General features: G+C 39.7%; 1 protein-coding gene across 1 annotated transcript in view; it reads right to left on the bottom strand.

Annotated features, from left to right (window-relative positions):
• The window catches only part of MLYCD (malonyl-CoA decarboxylase), a 38,231-nt gene that overhangs the window by 8,923 nt on the left and 15,607 nt on the right, over nucleotides 1-13,701 (bottom strand). The gene's annotated exons all lie outside the window — the stretch shown is intronic.

Here is a 13,701-nt window from a genome sequence, read left to right as displayed (position 1 = left end):
CAAAATATCAGTTTGCTGTCAAAACAATCACCAAGCCGGACTGTGATGTTACCGAGTCACCAAATAAACACTATCGGTTGCATAGTCTATGGAATCTAATGGAACCTAGTGTCAATTATTCATAGAAACGCAATGCTCAACATGGCCAAATTGTATTATTCATTGCACACATGGTTCCTATAGGCAACAGACAGACAGAAGGCATTGTTAAAATTTACAAGGCACAATCAATCTCACGAGAGCAAATGACGAACAGATACTCCTATAAAATATCTATGCAAAGTAAAGAAAACAGAGACTTTTGATCCAGGGAAAATCAGATTGCCTCATCAGGAATAAGTCATTTTTTTCCCCTTGTTGGAGCAAATTGTACCAGGGTTTTTTTGCCTTCCTCTGGGTCCACAGGGTATTATATCTGGGATACGTTTATTTCCCTAATGGTTGAACTGGATGACCAACTATGTAACTATGTCTTTGAATGTCTCATTCAGACCACAGAAAAACAATGGTAAAGGGGTTTATGTCGCATTAGAAACTAAACAGCATGCTAATATACAGCAGAGATACACATATGGGAGAGGTTATATCTGCCAAAGGATTAGAATTTCCATCCACTTCTGAAATGTGCAAAGCATCAACATAAATGTAAAGCCAATATGGTGACCTGAATTACATATTGGCTCTCTTCCTGCCCCAAGCTTGTGACTGTACAGGGAACGATAAGCAACTAAGCAACAGACTGAGGAGATTATTTCTTTTCCAGTCACATAGCCAGGTAGCAGACCCTGAGTGTCCCCTAATGTTGCATTTCCCTCCCACAGTATCAGAGTTCTAAAATCAAAAGGTCAATAAGTCCAATTCTCTGTTTAGTATTACTTTCACTTACAGGTTCATACAGGTCTCCCCCCTTCCTCCACTCTGTGACTACACAGTTAAAGTGGAACTAAATCAGCTAAACCCACTTATCCCCATTCCATCTCAGGGCACCGCCTGGGGAGGGTATTCAGCTATCTTGGTTTTTCAGACTGAGATGACATAACTCCTGTGCAGGTGAGCGGGAGATCATTTGTCCCCGACATGTGCAGGGGAAGCCAAAATTGCTGAGTATCCCGACAGCGAAAGCTTTATTTTTAACAGATATCCAGGGCGATCTGGCACATAGGACAGATTACTGCAGAATGGACCTCGCCTGTACTATGCTGCAAAAATAACCTTCCTGATCGTGATTTTTCAAACGTAGTTTCTCTTCAAGCAGCAGAACTTAGAGCTCATTTCTATGCCACTCCTTTTTGCAGCGTACATTCATTGTGTCGTTCCTCCTTCAGTAATCTCTGCTGTACAGGGACTGAAAAGACTCCATGATTTCAATTAAAAATACAAATGATATATTCATGAACACAGAGCTGCATAATTCATTTCTTTTATATATGTCTGGAATTCACCTTTCTTTATATAACTGCTAATTTCAGTCCCAAAAAAATAAATACGATTTTGAATAAAAGAGCTTTTCAGGCTACCTTTTGATATTGGGCTTTGGAGCACCTGCACAAAGGTTGAAGCCGCAGATAAAGCAGAATAAATGAACTTGAGGGAAAGTGGAACAATGGCGTACGAATATGTGGCTGGAGATAAGGTGGTGCTGGTGGTAGGAATGATCGGATCCCCTGACCTATCTGGTCCTGGAGAAGTTGCATACTCTACACTAACTCTAGTTCTAAGCATTCGGTTACCTTCATACTGGACTCATTTCAAAGTAGCTTTAAGAATGTGGAGTGAAAAAGGTTTGTTCAAAAGAGATTGTAAAGCATGTTTGAAAATCTCTTTGAGCCCAGGCTTAATGAGCGCACTTTCACAGGAATTCTGATTACATTTTCAGAATGCTTTTTTCTAAGGTGAGTTACATGGAAATTTAATGACTGAATAAGACTGAGAGATTGAAAAGTACATTTACTTTATAAACATATAATGGGATGATTGTATAGGCTTTGTGCTGCGCATTTAATATTAGAGTGTCAGTAATGAAGCTGCTAAATTTAATCTTGGAGTCGGATCGCAATTTTAAAAGCAAAACTTCAAGTAAAAGGCAAAATAGGCAGTTAAGTGATATGTGAGTCGCTTTCCATGCCAAAAGAAGGTTTGCAAACCTTTTTATCCAGACACCTCCCCAGCCTCTTTTAGCTGGGAGCACCGCCCAGCACATTCAGTGACCCCCTGATGGTTAATGAAAAGTTGGGTCACAATACAGGGGTGTCACCCGCCTACAGCTTCTTCCCACCCAGCTGAAAAAAACATTTCTGGGGAAAATACCAAAATTGTTATGCAGGACTGATTTATTTATCACCAACCTTGAGACAGAAAATGAAAAAAAAATCCAAAATTTTAAGTTACCCCTAGGGCAAAATACAAAGGTAAATCCTCCTCAAATGTCAGTCACCTGATCTTTCATCAACTTTTTACTATGGCAATCTTGTTCACTTCAGAGAATTATCCTATCCCTTTCTGTTGCACCACCAAAATAGGGAACATGGGAAATCTCCCCATCAGGATACAGACAGCAAAACAATTAGGGCTCTAATCTGACATTCCCTCAAACATTCCCTGGTTGGAATCAATTACTGCCTTTGAAACACATAGACCTGGAAGATTCCCAGATGTTATAAAAAGAGCCCGTAATGTAGAAAAAAAAGTTAAATATACTTTTGAATAACAACTAGTCTAAAGCCTTTATAGACGTCTGATCATTATTGCGGAAAACAATCTTTTGTGATCATTTCCAATGAATGAATAAATGAGTGCTGCACACACAACAACGCTCTGTTCTATGGAGAGGGGAGAAGACGAGCAAGTAGCACCCTGCTATGTTCTCCTCTATAAGAGTTATTGTTGCCGATTGGCCATTTATGAATCCACAGTGCTGGATTGATGCACAATGTCAAAGGACTTCTGTACACGTCAGATTTTTGCCTTGAGATGAGCAGGACTATTCCGCTTGAGTGAGAATCATCTGACTTGGCATAAGTATTGCAACCAGACTTGGTATCAGCCTAGACAAAAGAGATCTGACAGCCGCGGAAGGGAGAGAACTCTGAGTTGTGCTACTGAAGAAAGGAGGAAAGTGATGACTTAATCAGTGTGTTTCCGTTATGTCATTATCCAAGCAGCATTATGGGGGTGTTTTTCTTACCAAGCTGTACTACTAATACTACAGAGGAAATCAAGGATATGGCTGTGCTTTCTTGGTTGGTCTCTGGACCACCAGGCAGTCTGAACAGAATTATGATCTACTTACCATCAAGTGAAACAATTCCCAAATAAGCCAGTGTTCTCCCCAGCCCTTTATAGCTGGGTGCAGCATCCGGAACATTTCCGTAACCACCCAGGTAGTTACTGAAGAGTTGGGTCGCAATACAGGGGCCACCACCCTCCTACAAGTTCTTCCCACCCAGCTTAAAAATATTTCTGGGTTGTACACGGAAAACCTTTTAAAAATACATTATCAGCTTTTTGGAGCTCAGCTTAAAAAAAAAAAAAAGGCTGTCCTTTGATTGACAACATAAGACGAGGCTCAGGCTAGGAATAAATCTAGCCTGCTTAAGATTTCCTCATTTGTGCTTTCCCCATGGGAAAAGGGATATGGTTAAAATTCCAGTAACAGCAATGGGGGTGACATTCATTGACCTTGGTATTGTACAAACTCACCAGGATACAACACAACCTTCAAATTTACATGATTGCACACACCAACAATGGTGTGTAAAAATAAAGCTTCGTTTTGAAGTCTTGTTGCCACTTGTGAGGCCGTCTGCTCGAGTAAACGTCAATCACCCCCGGCTCTTCCATTTATCTCACCTGGAAACTCATCAGCTTCAAGGGGCCTTCCAGAGCCTGTCACATCTGTTAATGTAACACAGCTGTTAGCCAGAGATAGACATTGTTCCACGGTATTTAAAGCCTTATTTTCCAGGACCTAGTATGGTCTTGAAAACCTTCTGTCCTCTCTGCTAGATTAAAATAAAAAAGGCAACGATGCCACAAAAGCCTTCTGCCGATCCAAGACAGTTACTGAACAAAAAAAAAAAAAAAAAAATCACACAAGCACTAAATAACTTCTTGAGACCACAAAGAAATGACAGTAGAAGCAGTCCTTTGATGTTCTAGTGGCGCTGACAACTGCAAATGTCAGTGCTAGATTACTTTTTTACTTCTGGAGAACAGAAGAAGAAAAAAAAAGCTTTAACTGTTTCATTGACAACACAAATTGGCGGCTGTCCATGGTGCTGAAATAGCTGTAACTGACACCGCCAAGCGTGTGGATTCAGAGATCAAAAAGTGGAAATAATAAAATATGATATGTATTCTGAAGATGGGGAAGCCTATTAATGGGAGTATATAGCAACCTAATATTTATTTTGTTTATTATGGTTGGAACTTGGAACTAAAGTTCCACTTTTGGTCAAGCCGGTCATTTTTGCAGCAACAGACAGGCAATGTCCCTTCTGCAATATTCCCTCCTACCTGCCTGATTTCATTGGGTTTCTTGCAAAAAAGCTAAGCTGCACATTCACAGCTTTGGTTGACATTATACGTGGCATTGATGGTTTCCTCTACACGTGCTGGAAACAAATGAACTTCCACACAGGCTAATAAGGATGGCCATAGATTGCAAGGAGGATGCAAAGAAAGAAGATGGAGGAGCCCTGCAAAGGAACGAGAACAGGTGAATAATGCAGGTTTAGTTTCACTTAAAAAAATAAATAAAAGGGTAATTTTTAAAGAAGATGAACCTGAAGTAATATATATTCATTATTCTTTTTTTTAGAGCAACCACAAGTGGAGTTCTAGTTTTCTTTTCTAAAGTTTTCATTGGAGAAAAGGAATGGGAAAGCAAGCTGCTCTGTCTACAGAAACACATTTGTATATTTTAAGGCAGAACCATACATTTTTCAGAAATTGCATTAAAAATTAAAACAAATGTGTATGAATACATGCTTGCAAATTTTTCAACATTTTTTTGAAAAGCAGTGGCATATTACGCAGCACTTTGTGTCATGCCGCTAACTGTCCCTCAGAGAAGGGCACATTCTAATTTCTTTACCATAGTCATATGTCATTAATTCAGTCCGAGGCCAATTTTAGAGAAGCAAATTAACCTAACTGCAGGATTTTGGAAAGTGGGAGGAATTGGGAGGAGACACCCATGCAAACATTGGGAGAATATACAAATGCCACAGTTCTCCCCAGCCCCTTTTACCAAGGTGCTTCACCTGGCACTTTTCAGTAACCCCCCAGCCATTTTTGGGTGGTTACTGAAGAGTTGGGTCACAATACAGGGTTTCCACCCGCTTACAGCTTCTTCCCACCCAGCTTAAAAAAATGACTAGGGAGGATACTGCACATTCTGGGCAAATGGAGTCCTGGACGAGATTTGCACCTGGGTCCCAAGCGTTTTAAAAACAAGTGCACGAACCACTGAGCCAACAATGTCTATATGTGATTGAGTTACCAGCTAAATTGAATGAAGAGTGCCACTAGGTGATCAGTTATGTTGGGACTCTCACCATGCTCTGTGGTTTCCCATGTCATGGCCTTCTTTCAAGCAAACCTTTCATTAATCTCTTAGATTGTAAGCTGTTCTGGGCAGGGTCCTCCTCCTGTGTAAGTGTCTGTATCTGTCTGTCATTTGCAACCCCTATTGATTGTACAGCGCTGTATATTATTTTGGAGCCATATATATACTATTATTATTATTATTATTATTAATAATAAAGATTCAGCTGGAGTGGTCAAACAGAAAATGCTGCATCAAGCACAATTTAGGAGGCAGCATTTTCGGATTTACCATGGACAAGTTAGATTCCCAAATTAGTACAGTTCCCACTGAATTTCCCAGCCACTAGTACTACAGCTCCCATGCTCCGACCGCCAAGATCATGCCTCCATTTCCGGGCCATTCAAGTAAGAAGCCTGGGGCTATCCTTTTTATAAATGGCTAGGAGAAGAGGAATGCAAGGATCTGACCAAAGTATTGGGTAAATGAGACTTGCAGCACTAAGAGCACGGACGTACAACAGGAGTTGTACAGATCTGGGGATATAACAAGGAGATATAAAATAAAACACTGAATTAAGGGGCAGCACTTCTAATGAGGAGAAATAGGGGGCAGATGCAAAGAAGGTAGTAAACAGTTTCTGCCCGGAGTTTAGTTTTAATAACTTCAGCAAATTGAATAAGACAGCCAATGCTTGGTAACAATACACAGAAACACGTGTGAATTGTACATAGGGAGTTGTCAGAAAAGTACAGCAGCCTTGAATATTTAAGATAGGGATATAATTGAACACAAGCATATCCAGTGATCCATTGTATGTGTGGAATGCAAGAAGGTAAAAGCAACTGCTCCAACTGCATGGAGAAGAAATGTGGAATATTGGGAAATCCATCAACCTCCTTTATCAAGGACAGACCCTCAAGTTTAAGACATTAAAATGTAAGCTCCTTGGGGACAAAGCATGACGTGAACGGTTCAGTACTAAGTGGGTAAAACAAAGTGATATCTACTTTGAGAACAGGAATAAAAAAGACAACACATTGAAAATAAAGAGCAGATTAAAGAAATATTATATATATTTCCTGTGTGAGCGAGATAAGCATTAGAAAGAATCAAGCAAAGATGGTTTTGTGCTCTTTGGAAGGCTTATCAATGACTACATTTAGGGGTAGAAAAATAAAAAAAATCCACACGCTCATCGGATAACCGGTCACAAAATTGAACAGCCGATGCCATGTGTGAATATGGGGTGAAACAACCTTACCGTGAGAGGTGATGAATTTCTCAAAGTAATATTTCTTATCTAAAAATAAACCTCTTCACAATTTTTTCTTTAATTCACTGTATTGTGAAAATGGAACAAAAGATGAAGACAGGATTGTCAGAAAGCCTTGATAATCCATTGAATGTTAACCCCTTGCAGATAAGAAACCGCATTTACTTTCAAATGTTCCATCTGTTGAACTAATACCCTTTTTCTTTAAAAAGACTTGTTTGGAAAATGTGGAAAGGAGTTTTGAGATTTGTCCAGGAGCTTTAATAAGAAATTGGTACATTTGTAAAACTGCCAACTTTTTTTTTTCAATGCAAGTTTAGGTACCTGGACATACCTGCATAAAACCAGCCCTTTAAAGTGGGAATTAAGTTCGACTTTTAACTTTGTATAATCAGGCAGGTTATTACTGCAGAAAGGAACAGGGCATGTCCCTTCTGCAATAATGAAACTTACCTTACCTGATTACTCCAGGGTTCTGGCAAAAGTCTGAGGTGTGCATGCGCAGTTAGCTTTGTCAGGGAAACCCGGGAATCACAGTTCCCTTTCATGTGCCGTGATTATGTACAGTTATGTCATGCCAGCACACTCAATGAAGATGGCCGAATTTCATCCGGAAGAGGTTGTATAGAAGGAAGATGGTGGCCCGACGTTGAAACATGGACAGGTAAGTTGGCAGGGCTTAGTTCTGCTTTAAGAATCTCTTACTTTATTACTACTTATACGTCTGTCCTTTTGTCTCCATGTTGCTCCATTTGTTAATCTCTAAATTGTAGGGGCAGTAGAATGCTTTGTGGGCAAGGGGTTATATGAAGGTTTGGATTGTTAAAGACTCAAAAGGTCTCTTCTATATGTCAGGGGCTCTATTGGTAAAATCTTTGTGTAGAGATCCTGGGTGTGAATATGCTTTGTGCCTTAGTATTTTATTCCTACTGAATGTTTATTTCATATGGAGAAAGTAAGATGAATAGCTGAAACACAGAAATAAATTAGGATGGTCAAACATTCAAAGTGGACAGGACCGGAATCGAAGAAAAAAAAAACACACACACACCACCTAGGTAACATAATGGTAAATGTAATATATACAATATGCACTCCCAACCAATTAACTCAGTCTGGCTGTATAGGTTTATATGGTGGGCAGGCCCTTTTTACCTGGCATATATGTGCAGCATGTTCTCAGGGTTATCTAAGACAAGTTATAACCAAGAAACAGCATGCAGATCTTTTTTCAGTGATCTTTGCATAGATGTATATGTTGGTGTCTACTGTTCTTGTGAAAGGCACCAGTGTCACATTAGGGCTGCAACCTGGCCATTGACTGAGATACTGTGACAAAACCTTGTTATCTTCTTTCCATCTCTTGTTTTGCTCATTGATTAGTGAGAATTGAACACCTGTTAAAGCATTTACAATACTTGGGCCTAAGCAATGCAAAAAAACTGGACTGGGCTCCAGGCTAAGTGCTAACTGAACAGCTAACATACATTTGTCCCAGTCCTGAGATGTATAAAGTTCAGCTGCACACCACAATATTATCTGAACTTTTCTCTGCTACAGTCCATTGAAAACTTGCAAGTCTTGCCCTTCCCCAAGTTTAGTATTGGACATTGAAACTAGAAGCAAGCAGCGTTCTCCCCAGTCTCTTTTATACAGGTGCACCACCCAGCACTTTTCAGTAACCACCTAGCTGTTTTTGTGTGGTTACTGAGGAGTTGGGTTGCAATACAAGGACCACCACCCGCCTACAATTTGTTACCACCCAGCTTAAAAAAAGTCTGCGTTGAATACTGCATTAGTGCCAACAAACTCTTTGCACTGCTTTTTCTTATCCTAATCTAAGACTTGCTGTACAAGGACTGCAAGAGGCTGATATCAATTGATATTCTGGTACATTGCTTGTGAAAAAAAACAAGGAATCAATTAATAAAATAATGAAAGCATGGCTGCACAAATTCGTGTCTGTTATACCTACCTGGAGATGGAATTTAAAATGAATCTGCTCCTTATCCAAGCTTGTAACAACTTTCTACATTTTCTAAAAAGGTATCAGAAAGAATTAGGAACAGTTAGGATATGTTCAGACTAGCAAATGCTTGCCAAAAAACAGGATACATTGGACCAAGTAAGTCAATTTATTTTCCTTTATTTGACAGACAGCAGAAGGAATTAAAAACGCCCTAAAGTGCCTGAACAGACATTTGCAAATGCCTGTTTTGCTTGAAATCATTGCCGGGTGCCTAGCTATGGTCAGTAGGCGCCCAGGTGTGGTAAACACTGAATACAGCCTTATTGATATGATGGATGCAGCTGAAAAGGCGATTTCCCGGTTGCAAGGGGTTAACATTCTATGGATTATCAAGCCTTTGTGAAATTCTCCATCTTCGTCTTTTGTTCCACTATCACAAAAGAAAGAATTATAGAAAAGACCGTGAAGAGGTTTATTGTTCGGCGAAAAATATTTCTTGAAAACTCAGCACCTCTTACATAAAGATTGTTTCACCCTGCATTCACACACAGCATCGACTGTTCTATTTAGTGGCCAGTTATCCGATGAGAGAGCAGATTTTATTTTTCTGGTTACCTATACAAGGAGTCATTGAGAAGTCTTTCAAAAGGACACAAATGAATATTTAATAGATTCTTTCTAATGCGTATCTGCTGCACCAGCCAGGAAGCTCTTGCACAGGTGCCTGCATTTCATATATTGCCACTTATTATTATAATTATTATTACACAGTATTTATATAGTGCCAACGTATTACGCAGCGCTTTACAAAGTTTATAGTCATGTCACTAGCTGTCTTTTACAGGAGCTCACAATCTAACGTCCCTACCATAGTCATATGCCATTATTACAGTCCAAAGTCAATTTTAGGGGGAAGCCATTAACATAACTGCATGTTTTTTGGAATGTGTGAGGTAACCTGTGTGCACGGAGGAAACCCGCACTAACACAGGGAGAACCTGCAAACTCCATGCAGATAGCGTCTTGGCCGGGATTTGAACCTGGGACCCAGTGCTGCAAAGGCCAGAGTGCTAACCACTGTGCCACCGTGCTGCTTAAAAGAATCAATCTACATAATTCTATTTTGATGGATTTTATCATATACAAAAAAAAAAAAAAATTAAAACAAAACACTACCAAGATGCACCACATTTATATTCTACTTCTTCTCTGCTCTAGCTCTTTTTTCAGAAATCATATCCTGATGGGGGTTGGAGGTAATCTTGAAGCCAAAAATGACAAAATTGCTCCTGCTGTGAAAGGGTTAAGCCTGAAATGTTTTCATCTGATGGAGAATAGAATCCCTCTAAATATGGGTGTAATAAAAAATATTTCAGTTGTAGGCTGAGTTCCCTCTGCAATACATTATTGTCACACACTGCGTAGCGCTAATGCACAGCAGAATAGCGGGAATTATGCAGCATCAATATAAGCCTCCTGCAAGAAATGGCTCATTTTGTTAACAACAGACCACAAATGTACTGGGAAATGTGTTTCTGGGAAACAAATAGAAGCATTCTGTATGCCGAATAATGGAGAGGAGATTACACATGCCTTCCATGTGTACTGTAATTGGGCAAAACAGGCAAGGGAAGAATTACCAATAGTCTCGGCTAATTCCTGTAGCGGAGTTCAAAATCCTGTTTGTAGTGGCGGTAATAACCGTTGCACAGTCCATGTCTGCCGGAATGGGCTGTACGCGTTTAGACGTCAATAGAGAAGCAGACGGGAATGAAAGCCGTGGCAATAGGTTAACACATCAGGAACCGAGTTTAATGGCTTTAATTGTGCTGCAGGATGGAGTTATTTGTTGAACCACACTGGAGCTACTGATATGAGCTTTAAAGAAAAGTTCCATTTTTGTTGAGAAAAAAAAAAAAAAAAAAAACATCGCCTACATTACTTGCTACACAAGCTTTGCTGTAATTTAAAGACACAATGTCCTCTGTTCATTCAAGGCATATTGACCGTGTCTCCCAGGTATAGTTAACAATTTATGCTTTAATGCTGCAGGAGTCCTGTCTCCGTAAGTTCCAATGATGAAGCCTAGAGGGATGACAGACACTTACCGCCCATATGATGATGGTTGGGCCTGTTGATTGGTTGATCAGACATAAACAAGTGCACATGGGTAGGGAATAGGCTCTTACTTTCTGGAAGCCCCAGACCTTTTGGAGCAGTGGTCGCCAACCTTTTGGACGTCACAGACCACTAATTTCATGGACTCCGGACCGTGCATGTGCGGAGAGCCACGTGTCACCCAAAGGGTTAGACACTTCCTCCAGGGTGACGTCATGATGCCAGAACCCACCCACTCTCTCATTAAAGGTCTGAGCCTGTGATGGGAGTCATAGTCTGCAGCTATGGCCGGTATGCCCCTAAGCAGGGTCCTTCTCCTGCCCCCGCTAGAGGGCGCACTACTGGCTAGAGCCTCAGACCACTGCTGCTTTAGAGAACCCGAGGTGGATGGGTCATTTTATCTTGAGGTACTGAATGAGGTCATTTTATCCGGAGGTACTGAATGAGGTCATTTTATCCGGAGGTACTGAATGAGGTCATTTTATCCGGAGGTACTGAATACTGAATGAGGTCATTTTATCCGGAGGTACTGAATGAGGTCATTTTATCCGGAGGTACTGAATGAGGTCATTTTATCCGGAGGTACTGAATGAGCTACAAGTCAGCACATTTTCCCTGTTTTCTGCACACAAGCTAAAATGTATTTTGTACATAAAAAGCTGGACAAAAACTCAACTTTTTACCTTTTTTTAACCTAACTTTGATAACACAATAGGATAGACAAGCAGGTGACAGATTCTCGTTAAGGAGACTTTTAGGTACAAAATATTTTTAGGTATGGGGATTTTTCCGATACTTACTAGCAATAGAATTAAACACTTTTTTCATAAAAATAAGACAATTTATTTCAAATCACATCCGAGGGAGATGCTAGTGAGGGATGAAGAAAAAAAAGAATATAGAAATGTATATAAAATGCAATCCAAACTGGCTGTCCATGTGCTGACTGCAGCACGATGTTAGATTACTTTAAAATGGAAGTTAGCGACACCTCCTTCAGAATCTGATTTACATAATAAAATACAAGATATTAGACAGATGTTTTTATTGATGGTCCGAATACATAACCGGCTGGAAAAACACCAAGAGATTTGTTCCATGTGGGACCAACATCACCCGTTATAAAATAGAGCGGCGGTCGCCAACTGGTGAAAAATTTTGATGGCCCGCGGCTCTGGCCAGTGCAGCCCCAAAAAGGGTCAGGAGAAGGACCCTACTGGGGACCTCACCGGTCAGAGCCGCAGACCATGTCCCCTGTACAGATTACTGGCTCAGGAAAGTGGGCGGGTTGTGTTCCTTAACACAACTTGCCCACTCCCCCATCGCAGGCTTAGATCTGCAATGGGAGAGTGGGCGGGGTTCTAGCATCATGATGTCACTATGGGGGAGGTTTCTCCCTCCACATGCGTGGTCTGGAGCCGATAATTTTAGTGGTCCGTTGGACCGAAAAGGTTCGCGGCCACTGAAATAGAGCGTAGAGGTTAAACTGTTTTTTTCAACACATCATACATTCTCTCATATGTTATGTGTCTGTGCAACCCTCCTCCTCTTCACCACCAGGCTTCTTTCTTGCTCTTTCTAAGTCGTTCGTATATTTTTTTTATACTTCCCTTGTTAGGGTGTTTGGACCTTTTACTTAAAGGCTTTGAATCCATATATTTCCTCTATAAGAAGGTGGGGCTGGGGTAATTTTAGGAGCACATACAATACTATGTTTGAATCTAAAAAAGTTCTTTGAATATGGGTTGGCTTTTTAATCCTAGCGTATGAGTTTACATACTGCACCTTATGGTACATTTATTTATATATGATACAGGGGTCGGGTCATTTGACCAGTACCAATGGGTCTCCTGCTAGACTTTATGGTATAAACGCTAAAAACTATTTGATGTAGGTGATATAACATACAACATCACAACAACAACTGGAATAATTGGTGGACCTGGAACGTTTCCAGCCATGCTCCTAATTGGTTTACATAATGATAGATGGATGTCTATTGTTATTTATGTTTCTCTTTTTCTTTTTGGTAACTACGTTCTATGTTTTATGTTTGTATTTGGTAAAATAATTGAAAAATCTTCATCAAAAAAATTACATAAAAAAAGACAATCCAGGAGGAGGATTATGCAGGGGTAATCCTGTTCTCCAAAAAAAAGAGAAAAACCACATACCCCCTCAGATTTGGTATTAAATAGATATAAGTTTTTTCTTTCCTTACAAATATCACTTTTGGGTTCTAACAGGGCTAATTGTGGTTTACCTAATATTTTCCTCAGAATGATTTAACCTGACTTTGCCTTTTGTGTATAATAAGATAAAGTCCATTTACCCGGAAGCATTGTTAATCAGATCAGTTGGTCAATTTTAAATATAGGGATAAACGAAAATATGTTTTTATGTGATTTGAAATAAATTGTCATATGATTGTATGAAAAGACTTTTTATTTATCAATTCAATTATTATGTTAAAATCACAAATTTTTATTTCTCCGTCTGATCCAATTAAAATAATTTAAAACAAACGCGTTTTGCAGACAAAGTCCACTTTATCAGAAGCCAATTGAGATCTACAATTTACAAACATAAATATCTTCATTATTCAATCAAAACTTATGTTTGAGTTTTGATAGTTAGTTTTGATGGTATCATACCATACATTAAGTAGTTAATATAAAGTGCCCAAAAAGTCCCAAATTATCTCGGTCTATACAAATATAATAATAAGTAAACTTTAACCTCCCTATCGGTCTAATTTTGTGCAAATTTTCTTGCAAAAAGCGGTAGAAT

This window comes from Pyxicephalus adspersus, chromosome 9, assembly GCF_032062135.1.
Source record: "Pyxicephalus adspersus chromosome 9, UCB_Pads_2.0, whole genome shotgun sequence".
NCBI classification, from domain to species: domain Eukaryota; kingdom Metazoa; phylum Chordata; class Amphibia; order Anura; family Pyxicephalidae; genus Pyxicephalus; species Pyxicephalus adspersus.
Note: the sequence above shows the minus strand (reverse complement) of the source record. Positions and strands in the feature narration are given on the sequence as shown.